A 10,934-nucleotide genomic window follows, 5' to 3' on the forward strand; every position below is an offset into this window, starting at 1 on the left:
TCCGGGGATTTTGTAGTCTCCGGTTTAGTAGTTAAACCACTTCTAGTAGTTATAGCATTTACATGCTCGTTCCTTGTTTGGGGGTTGTTGGGATTTACTTGAGTATTTGAGGGGAGAGTACCTGGTGGTCTCTCTGATAGTAACTGTGAGATCCTTCCAACATCTCTTTCTAAGTTTTGTATTGTAGCTTGTTGATTTCGGATTTGCTGAGTTTGGAGCTCTGCATTTTGCTCGTGCTTAACCATAAAATCTCTTAAGAGATCTTCTAAACCAGATTTCCTCTCAGGTTGAGGTTGCATAATTGCTAATGGTTGTGGTTGATTGAAGGCTAGTGGTTGTGTGTGTTGGAAATTATTTTGATAATTTCGTTGAGGTTGATTTCGGTTATTATAACCTGGTGGCGGATTTCTTTGATTTTGATTTGGGAAATTCCGATTATTTTGGTAACCTGGATTTCCTCCTTGATAGTTATTATTATTTGATCCTGAAGGTCCTCCTACTTGATAGCTGTTTATAGGAGGATATTTTCGGTTGTTTGCTTCTATAGCTGGAAAATCACTGAAGTTCATTTCACCTTTTCGTAAGTATCCTAAGAAATTTGCTTGTTCTTCCATTGTACTTTGATCACAATCTCTAGTAAGATGGGGACCTTGGCACAGTTCACATCCTACTCTGATAGCATGCATTTCCTTGGTTACTTTCTCGATTTGCCTTGCTTGATTTGCTATTTGAACTTTTAAAGAAGCAATTTCATCATTGCTTTCAATACTAGCAACATTTGATGATCTAGAAAATTCTATTTCTTGATGCCAATTATGAGAATGGGAAGCTAAATCAGCAATGATTGTGTGAGCGTCTTCAGGTGTTTTCTTCATGATCGAACCTCCGGCTGCAACATCTATATCTTTTCTAGTTGCCACATTGACTCCTTTATAGAATATTTGGACCTTTTGGAATGTATTCAACCCGTGTTGAGGACATATTCGAAGCATTTTATTGAATCGGGTCCAAGCTTCATAAAGAGTTTCATTAGGCTTTTGTTTAAAGTGATTTATGTCACTTTGTAATTTTGCTGCTTTTGAAGCAGGAAAGAATTCTGAGAAAAATTTATCCATCATATCATTCCAGTTTTCAATATAACCTTCTGGTAATGAGTCTAGCCAATCTCTTGCATCATCTTTTAAGGACCATGGAAAGATTTTTAAACATGCAACTTCATCGGTGACATCTTTGATTTTGAAAAGCTTGCAAATGCTTACAAACTTACGAAGATGCTCGTTAGCATCCTCATTTGGGGCTCCACCGAATTGACATGTATTAGTTACCATGTGTAAAAATTGACCTTTTATTTCAAAGCCATCACTCATCGTGGGTTAGATGATTGCGTGGCCTTGACCTTTTCTTGTGGCCTTCATTAATGCTTCCATCGTTTGATTTGTATCAGCCATTTCTTCTTCTTTTTTAATAATCGGCTCTATGATTGGTTGAATTATTGGTTCAGAGTCGGATTCTAAGAAAAGTGACTCTAAATTTTTAGCAAGAGATTCTACTTCTTGAGTTCTTAAGCGTTCGTGGAATCTTCTTTCGGGTTCAGGATGTGAAGGAGTTAATTCAGCGTTGGAGGAACGTAAGTTCATACATTAATTTCTATTATGAGATCACTTCACTAAAGGTTTATCTAGGGTTACCTATTTGTTTCTCTTTTTTTTTTAGTGTTTTTCGGTGTTTTAAAATTACTAGTACTTCCTATTTCTTTTTGTTGTTTTTGTCCTTTATTAATTCTTTGAGGTTCCGGATTAAGTTTATCGAGTTTAGGATTGAACGGATCATACAATTTGGGAAATTGTATAAAGAATTAAAGGATTTATTCAAAAACTTTGAACTTTCTTGGAAATGAATTTCCTCGAGAGGATCGAATAACATAAAAACAATGATAAAAACCCTTAAACAACAGATTTTCCTTCTGATTTTGCCCACGTTTTGAATAGCCAAAAGATGCAGCAGAGGGGCAGGATCCTTCTATTGACCAATAAAATTGGTGATCCAACAACCCGGTCCACGTACAAATCCAACTACTACTACGAATCAGAAAAATTATCTATTTATTTAACTGCCAACTCCCCGGCAGCGGTGCCAAAAAGTTGATGTGTGCGATCGAGACCTTTATTTATGAACGGATTTGAGTTGTTTTGTTACACGAATTGATTTATTGTATATGTGGTATTTTATTGATTTTAGGTTGATTTCACACATATATATAGGCAACTAGTCCTATCCGTGTAGTTTAGTTTGTTGGTAAATCCGATTCGTTCCACAGGGAGATGGAGTGTTCAGTGTTTAATGGTTTTTAATAGTCTTTGATGTCAAACTTAATTAAAGGGGGTTTTGGATTAGGCAATTGTAAAATAACAGTAAAAGAAAATAACTAAAACTAATTTACTAAATAAAATTACAAGATTACAAAAATTAACTTAAAAAGGAACTAAATGAAATTATACTAATTATGATGCGACAATTATATTACTAGATGGTAATTAGTAAAATAGTAATTTTTAATAAAACTATATGTTTAGAATTTTGTTTTAAGTAATTATTATATAAACTTATTTAAATTAACTAAATGACATTTTTAATAAAACTAATACAAATTAAAAGGAAATTAATTAATTAACTAATTATAAACTAGTTACAATTTATAAACTTATAATAATTAATACTAATTTTAAGATTAAAACATTTATTAAGGTATTTTATAATAAGTAAAACTAATTAACTTAATTAAAATAACTAATAACCTAAATATATATAATTAAATAATTAAAACCCTAAATTTAACCCTAGATGTACTGTAGCCGCGTCAGAGCCTTACACGATTCGTGTGATGATACACGATTCGTGTATGTGTAAAAATATGTGACACTTAACTGTTACGAAAAATAATTGTTTTTATGTATTTTTCTAATATTTTAAAATGGTAAATCGTAAATAATAATAATAATACTTTTATAACAAATATAAATAAGATAAATGGGAGTGTTTACTTAATTGTGTCACCCCTAGGTCCATGGATTGTTTTAAGTTTTACGCCCTATTTAAAATGTTCTAGTATCAAACTTTACATTTTTCTCTCGAATAAACATAAGGTTACAACTTAACTAAATAAAATCTAATTTTCATCGGATTCTTTTTAGAAAGCTACTATTCCCCAAGTATTTAAATTGAGACCTAGCCTAGTTTTGACCTTCGCCAAAACCTAAATTATAACGGTTTCCCTTTTTATAATTTCACTGTCATATAATTTATTGATATCACCCAAACCACCGAAGTTTATTTCTAAATTGGTGCCAATAACTTATCCATAAATTCGTCTAGATCATTTTTAATGTTGAAGCTTAATTTATGTAAATAAATATAACTTTCGTTATTTAAATTTACTAAATTAAGTGGCAAGGGTTAAATACCTAATTACATAAAAATGGTTCTTTTAACTAGGCTCAATATTAAAAATACTAAAGTTACATTTTAACTTTTACTAATGGTAACAATCCATTTCACTAGGGGCTCTACATTTAAGCAAACACTAGGGAAATTTAGCTATTCATTACACTAAGGTAGACATAAAAATATAGATATGCAAACATAATAACAACACTAATTTTAACAGAGTAAACTTACTAAAATATCTTCACTTGCATTAACTTCAAACGGTAGAAAAATTACAATAATAACACCCCTTTCACGCGTACAATAATACCCTTAATATTACAACTATCCTAAATATTTAACCTTGAAATAATAGAGTAATTGATAAAAATTACAGAATATTAATATGTGTGTGTATAGTAATTTTGTACTTGATAATATTCTCTATATCTTTTCTCTGTGTAGTACTCCGTATTTAAACTGAATAGAAGTAGTAGTTGAGGCTTTGTTGATTCCTTGCTGTAACTCATTGAGAAAAAGAATGGTTTTAAAACTCCAAAAGTAGCCGCCCCTTATCTGATGAATGATTAAATTCGGCCTAACATTACACGATTCGTGTATCACTACACGATTCGTGTGAGAACAAATATTCTACACGTTTCGTGTAGACATACACGATTCGTGTAAGATCAAATAACAGTTTTCTTCATTTTTCTTCTTCAGTTGTTCTTTGTTGATCCCGTGTTGACGTGTACTGATTTGGCACTTCTCATTTGAACTCTTTTCTTCTTTCATCTTGTACTTTCATTCGGATAAACGTTTCTTGATATAAATCTAGTTAAAACTATCGTTTTATCGTCGTTTCTTCTAACTTCACTCTTTTGTCATTTTTCTCGTGAAATGCGCATTGAATGTCTTTGTAGATGATAAAAACCTATGAAATATAAGTGATATTGCGTTGAATAATATGTATGTTTAGAGCAATATCACCAACCTTGATCCATATGAATGATATTTTTGTCTCTATGCATGGGACGTATGTTTATGAGAAATGGAAATATGAAATCTTGTGGTCTATTAAAATTATGAAATGATTATTTATGTTAAACTAATGAACTCACCAACCTTTTGGTTGACACTTTAAAGAATGTTTATTCTCAGGTATGAAAGAAATCTTCTGCTGTGCATTAGCTCATATTAGAGACATTACTTGGAGTCATTCATGGCATATTTCAAAAGACGTTGTATTCGAGTCGTTGAGTTCATCAAGATTATTATTAAGTCAATTATAGTTAGATGTATTATGAAATGGTATGCATGCCGTCAACTTTTGATGTAATGAAATATTGTCTTTTCAAAAACGAATGCAATGTTTGTAAATGTATCATATAGAGGTCAAGTACCTCGCGATGTAATCAACTGTTGTGAATCGTTTATAATCGATATGGACTTCGTCCAGATGGATTAGGATGGGTCTTCACAATTTATAGCAAGAAGATTATTCGTATACCTCGCGAGGATGGTGAGCCAAAAACCATTTGGGTTACTTCAACAACCTGAAATCCCACAATGGAAATGGGAAGGAATAACAATGGATTTCATCACGAAGCTACCGAAAACGGTAGGCGGTTATGACACTATCTGGGTTATCGTTGACCGCCTCACCATATCTGCTCACTTTCTAGCCATGAAAGAAACCGATACAATGGACAAACTTGCACGACGATACATAAAGGAAATTATATCCCGACACTTCAGCAATTCAAATTCTATATTAAGGACTACCCAAGAATCTGATTTGATACTCATTCTTACGCGACTCTGAATCCTAACTTATCCCTAGAGATTTCTTATTCGATGATAATTACACAATCATCCTTCCTACTTCGATATTAGTCATACCAGTTCGAAATTTTCCAAAATCGATGGGTGGTTAATTCTCATCCTCATACTCTCCCATTCGTATCTCACTTATAAGCAACAACTTCACACTTAAACATTTTTAGTCAAAGGACTTATGCCCTACTAATAGTCATCAACCACATTTAAATTCAACAATTTTCATTATCTTGTAACATTTTTGCTCAAATATCACCCGAAAGTTTCAAAAGTCTTTTACTCGATTCTCATCAATCTTTTTCCAACTTGTAACCTCTGAAATAAGAAAATTTTGTTTGCCAAAATTTTACTTACACTATTTTACTGTGCGATCATCTCAAAGCTTAATAAAAATAAATTTATTTTATTTGCCATTCGTGCAAATATTTGAAATCGTATACGTTATATAAAATAAATTAAATAATTACTTCTTTTTGACTAATACATATGAAATTTTACTTTCACTTTCACAAATCAAATCTTTTATTCAAAAGATATTTTACCTTGAATTGTACGTGTTGTACATAACCCTAGTTTGCTAAGAACTTCATTTCTTTTCTTACATTGTCACCTTAAATGATTTCTATAAAATTTTCGTTGCTTGTTACATAAAATTTTTCGCGTTATTCGTATCCAAGTCATCATGAAGACTTACAACCGTCGAAATTGAGAGATTCATGTGTGTTTATGTGATGAAGGCACTTGCTACCACGCCATGCAGAGCCTTTGGGCATCCACTAACACTTAAACCATTCAAAATTTCTGCGTTACCCCAGAGATCTTATTTGTCACACCGGTCCAAACGATGCTCTTTCTTACCTAACTCTAAGTCCTGACTTATTCCAAGGGATTCTCATTTAGTGATACTAACACCATCAGTATTCCGACTTTAATATTAGTCATAACCTGTTTGGCATTTTTCAAAGTCAAGAAGCGATTAACTTCTCGTCCTCATGCTCCATCCTTCATACCTCACTTTTTTGCAACGGCTTCACACGTGAACATTTTTGGCCCAAAGACTTATGTCCTGAAAATTATCAAAACTACATTTAGTTCATTAAGTTTTCATTACCTAGTAACATGTCACCCGATGATTCAAATATTTTTCACTAAATCTTTTTCAACTCGTAACCTTTTAAATACGAAAAACTATGTTTATCAAAATTTTTGCACGTTGTTTATTTGTGCGGTCCTCACGAGATTTATGGACAAATGAAAATAATAAAATTTTCCTGTCACTTATGCGATTTATAAAATCGTATATGTATGTATATATTTAAGTTAATAAATTTACCTTTACTTATTTTGGTTGGTACATACTAAGTTATACCTTCAAATTATTTAAAGATCACTCCTTTAGTGAGCTGTTTAACTTAAGTCAAATAGTTTTGTGCAAAATGATACACGTTGTACATGCTTCTAAATTACCAGGAACTTCATTTCGTTTATGTTGTCACATCAAATGTTTACAGGTTTTGTTTCAAAACTCCCTTGGTTGATTTTATTAAAGGTTTTCGTATTAGACTACACCATGTATAGATCACACTTTTTCTCGCCCTCCGTTAGGGACAAAGTTTACTATTAAGATCTTTGTTAAAAACTCTTGAGCCACTTTAAATGACAATTTTACAAAATTTGTTAAGAAGTCTTTGCGCTCATAAAATGTTCCTTTTAAGGTTTGATATGGCAAAAACGCGGGCCGATAAATCAGTTTTCTGGGGTACACTCAGTGGTCACCCTATCATAGGAAAGGCACTAGGCGGGTTTCTACTCTCAATGTTTCACGACTAATCGCAACACCCTCGTAAACATCATCTCTATTAATCAGTATATTGAGGTACAAGAAATCACTTTTGGGATTATTTTCACTCGGAGTAAAGCATTCTTTAGGACCAAGAGTTCACGTATCTTCTCATCCGCGCATCCCCTTAAGTATAAGGATAAATTCAGAACGAACCGCTCGAAGAGTTCACTCTCGTTCAAAGATCACACCTTTCGTGCGATTTTCTTTCGGAAATGTAATATAAGATACTTTGAGAATCTATGAAAAGTATTATTATTATTAATATATTTATATTAAATAATTATTAATATTAATTATATACATATAATTAGCCAGACAATTTCCAAATTCAGTTTCAGGTCTTTTTCCACTTTCATGATTCGGATATTTTCGTCCGTGACTCCATTATAGATATTGATTGAATGGAATGATTAGTATTACTCACTATGTTTAATAGTGTTTCACTTTATATCAATATCTCTATCTATCTCATATATGTGAATATCAGTCAAACCCACTGCTACTCACTCCTCTTTTTTTCTCATTCTTGGATCAAGGAACAACCATAATCAAGATCTTCATCAACCCATTGAACCTACAACCTACTACGGATCGATAACACTCACCATCGACTACCATCTTCGGTTCATCAAATAAAGGAAACCCACCACATCATCAACCATCCACCACTCTTCCTGTTTTTTTTTCTCTTCTTCGTGATCACTGCATACATCACCGGTTATCACCCTAGAACCCCCTTGAACTACCTACTATACATGGTCGACAAACATAACTATACGCCATTAGAAAAAAATACAACCCACTTGTATTATTGTTTCTGGTTCAGCCTGTACCATCACCGAAAACATAACATCACCCTAACCATTACCCGTTGTTCGGTCCTGTATACTAGCCCTCTTATTCGATCAAACCTGAAACACACTTACTCTATTACTACTCGAACTGCAGCTGTAACCTTGCTACTACTAACCCACTTGTTTGATACTCATGATTTTTGTTTCCGTTTTGTTTAACGACTCATAACACTCTCAACACCAAAACAATCTTGCAACCCAACCGAACGTGGATGCTATTTTAGGTTCGTCTATTTCTGTTTATCTTTATCAAACCACAAGACCAACAACCATCATTGTCTTCACACTACTGTTATTGATCATTGTTGTTTGGTTGTAAACCCAACATATTACCTAAACCACACTATCATCATTTATAAACCTGAACCGGTTTCAATTGAGGACACCACTCTCCTTTTCTTCCTCATACCACCGCCACCTTTGCTCATTTCTTTCTTTTGCAACCACCACGACAACCCCAATCACCACCATTGAAAACCCGTTTAGATTATCACCACCGTGAACAACCATCTCAACCATCCTCTATCTCTACTTCTTTCTATATATCTTTCCCTCTCTTCTCCTATTTTTCGATCAACACTCACCAAAACCCCATGAACCACTTTCTTTTCTTTTTCTCCATATCCCTCTCTTTTAAATGTGTTCGAAACCACACCATCATTTTTTTCTCTTTTCCCGTTTCTACAGCAACACAAACTACGACTGTTATGCTGAAAACCCTCATGTGCAGCCGCCAAACTCCATCATTTATAAGTCGCTGTAGCTGCTGCTATACAGCTGTTTTTTTTTTTTCCTGTCGAGCAAGTCAATGAAGTGAAAGAGATAGAATACCTTCACAGCTAAGGACTTAATTAGGTAGGGAATATTACCATACTTTGCTTTATTTAATTTCTCAAAAGGATAGGCAAGTGGGATGAATTGTATATTAAAATACATTGCATTATAAAGTTTCAACACAAAGTTAGGAATGTGAGATAGGTAATAGATTCATGGCCGACCAAAAACATGGCCACATAAAATGACGTTTTGTCATTTTTTTTATGATGTGTACGTGAAGATGTTGATCTTAGATCGTGGGGATGATTAATACATGATTGATGGTTAGAATAAGATTTATTGTGAATCTGTATTAAAGTATAACTGATCGCATACATCACACACTTAATCATTTAATCGATTTTTGGGCTTGTTGAATGCAATGGATAAAATAAATGGGTTTAGCTAACATTGGGTTTAGGAAACTGATTATTTGGTCCTAGACCCATATTCATTTAGACTGAAAAGATGATGATACCCTCTACGTTGTTAATGGTACACGAGGAAGAGCTGTGATGATAGTGAACAAATCACGTTGAAGTATTGGCAATGAAAAGATGATATGGACGACGTTTATAATTAGAATATGATGATTATAATCGTGATCATAGAATACTGATGTAGGTAATATGATGCGTAAGATAACAATGGTGATGATGACGATTAGCTGAAAATGATGTGGTAATATATGGTGATGATGATCATGATCATGATCATGATTTTGAAAGAATGATGATGATAATAAGAAATCACGATGGTGATTATAGTGGTCCGATGATGATGGAATTAAGGAATGATGGGTTATATATATAAATATGAGTTTAATCAGAAAAGCGAGATCATAGGAGTGGTTAAGGATATTATCGGGTTAGCGGGACGTCGCGGGTTCAAACCTGGACTTGGGCATTTTTTTTAGGACTACTTCCTTGAGGTAATTTATTTATTACTCATTTTCATTATTATTATTAGTATTATTATTATTATTTTTAATGTAAGTTGTATTATTATTGAAACTAAAATTTTTATAAAAATTATCATTTTTTTATTAGAACTATCATTATTATTATTATTATTATTATTATTATTATTATTATTATTATTATTATTATTATTATTATTATTATTATTATTATTATTATTATTATTAGAATTATCATTATTTTTATCATTATTATTTTTATTATCATTTTTAGTATTTCTAACACTAATATTATTATTTTTATCATTATTATTATTAGTATTGTTAATATATCAAATAAAAATTTTCTATATAAAAATATATTATTTACATAAAACATAACTATATTAATATGTTTATAATAAATATCAATTATCTATTTAATGTATATATAAAAAATAAAATAAATATAGTTAATTTAGTTATTAATGAAACGTACAAGTTACTAAAATAACAATTAATAATAATACCTACATTTGTTCAATTACTATTATATGTGTTAATATACAAATAAATGATATAGGTTCGTAAATCCGAGGCCAACCCTACACTTGTTCAATGTCGTCATATGTATTTTTACTACAAAATACAGTATTGTGAGTTTCATTTGCTCCCTTTTTAAATGCTTTTGCAATATATATTTTGGGACTGAGAATACATGCGCTGCTTTTATAATTGTTTTACGAAATAGACACAAGTAATTGAAACTACATTCTATGGTTGAATTGTTATACCGGATATCGCCCTTGTTGAACTTGGTAACCTAAGAATTGATGTTTATTATAATTGCCACCAGTTGACGCGAATCCTAAAGATAGATCTATGGGCTTTGACACGCCCCAGTCAGAGAATTTGAACTGCTTCAGTACTTCGATGTTTATATATGGGGATATTCTAGATGCATTTTGTTAATGTCGGTTACCAGGTGTTCAATCCATATGAATGAATTTTAAACACTTGCAAGTGTATGATTATTGAATAAAGAAAATCTTGTGGTCTATTAAAATTATGGAAATGATTAATTATGATAAACTAATGAACTCACCAACCTTTTGGTTGACACTTGAAAGCATGTTTAATCTCAGGTATGAAAGAAATCTTCCGCTGTGCATTTGCTTAATTTAGAGATATTACTTGGAGTCATTCATGACATATTTCAAAAGACGTTGCATTCGAGTCGTTGAGTTCATCAAGAATATTA

The sequence above is a fragment of the Rutidosis leptorrhynchoides genome, chromosome 3, assembly GCF_046630445.1.
Source record: "Rutidosis leptorrhynchoides isolate AG116_Rl617_1_P2 chromosome 3, CSIRO_AGI_Rlap_v1, whole genome shotgun sequence".
Lineage (NCBI taxonomy): Eukaryota > Viridiplantae > Streptophyta > Magnoliopsida > Asterales > Asteraceae > Rutidosis > Rutidosis leptorrhynchoides.